Source organism: Odocoileus virginianus, chromosome 18, assembly GCF_023699985.2.
Source record: "Odocoileus virginianus isolate 20LAN1187 ecotype Illinois chromosome 18, Ovbor_1.2, whole genome shotgun sequence".
Lineage (NCBI taxonomy): Eukaryota > Metazoa > Chordata > Mammalia > Artiodactyla > Cervidae > Odocoileus > Odocoileus virginianus.
In genome coordinates this window covers 11034472-11036021 of record NC_069691.1, presented here as the reverse complement: position 1 = coordinate 11036021, position 1550 = coordinate 11034472, and the positions used below count along the sequence as shown (strand labels likewise).

General features: G+C 38.5%; 1 pseudogene; it reads right to left on the bottom strand.

The window, feature by feature from the left end:
• Window positions 1-680: 680 nt before the first annotated feature.
• Window positions 681-1302, bottom strand: LOC110140986 (high mobility group protein B1 pseudogene; annotated as a pseudogene).
• Window positions 1303-1550: the final 248 nt, after the last annotated feature.

The window sequence follows — 1550 nt, the reverse complement described above, 5'->3', positions numbered from 1 at the left end:
CAGTAGTCCCTGCTTTCTCTTTCCCAATAAAGGAGGAATATGCTTCTTCAGCAAGTCATCTGCATTTCTTAAAGGAATCTTTAAAGGCCAAAATTATTCTCAACAACCTAGTAGTATTTTATCTGGCTTAAAAGTCACTGCTTGTTCACTGAAGATGCATCTCTTAGGAGTAATAGTTATCTGCTTAACTTATGTGTAGTTGTATAGAGCTTCAGAATGCTGATTCAATTTGATGGACATAATGATGCATTTTAAACTATTATATACACTTTAGTGTCTCAGGATGTCAGGTTCAGTTGGGTCTAATTCACCTGGGATCAAATTTTAGATTTCTTTCAGAGTTGATCTTGGTTTTAAGAAGTTCATAAGTGTGGCTATACTCTTCACTTGAGGTTAGTGAGCATGGTTGTGGCCTGCTCAAGAGATTTTTGAAGAGATACAGTGTCGGAGATCTATAGGAAACTGGTTGTTCTAGCTGGATAATATCTTTCTTCTTTTTCTAGTAATATTCTTTCAGTAATATTAAATCTTGTTTAACATTCCCTTTATCTGCATTGATATTATTACTCTCATCTTTTCTTTTTTTTACATTTCAATTTTTTTCTATAAAAGGAGTGGGTTGTGTGCAATGGGAGGTTAAATGCTTTGTAGACAAGAATAAAAGCTGCACTAGAACCAACTTATTCATTATCATCATCTTCTTCTTCCTCCTCATCTTCTTCCTCTTCCTTTTTTTCTTGCTTTTTTCAGCCTTGATGAATTCCTTTTTTGCTGTACCTGGCTTACTTTTAGCTGGCTATGCAGTAATATGCTTTTTGTACTTTTCCTTCAGCTTCTCATAAGGCTTCCTTCCTTCCTTCTCATAAGGCTGCTTGTCATCTGCAGCAGTGTTATTCCACATCACTCCCAATTTCTTTGCAACATCACCAGTGAAGAGGCCAGAATGTTCACCTTTGACTTTGGGGCAATATTAAGAACAAAATGAGAAAAAGGCCAAAGGAAGCCTCTTGAGTGCATTGGGATACTTGAACTTCTTTCTTGAAACTTGTATCCCTTTTAGGATGGATGTAAGTTTTAATTTCTCTTTCATAACAGGCCTTGTCATCCTTTGCCATGTCTTCAGATTTTCCTTTCTCCTTAGCAGACATGATCGTCCACTTCTCTGAGCACTTCTTAGAAAACTCTGAGAAGTTGACTGAGGCATCTGGGTGCTTCTCCTTGTGCTCCTCCTGGCAAGTTTGCACAAAGAACGCATATGATGACATTTTGCCTCTCAACTTCTTAGGATCTCCTTTGCCCATGTTTAATTATTTTTCCTCTGAGAGACACAGAGTTGCCCCGTGCCCTCCCCTCTTGTCTGAGATAGTTTTTTCCTCCTCACTGGGTCTTAGGGGAATGAAAGTGCTGTAGACTGAATGATTGTGTCCCCCCAAAATTCATATGTTGAAACCTTCTCTCCAGTGTGATAGTATTTGGAAGTGGGGCCTTTGGGAGGCGATTAGATCATGAAGACTGAGCTCTTATGAAGGGGATTAATGCCCTTATAAAAG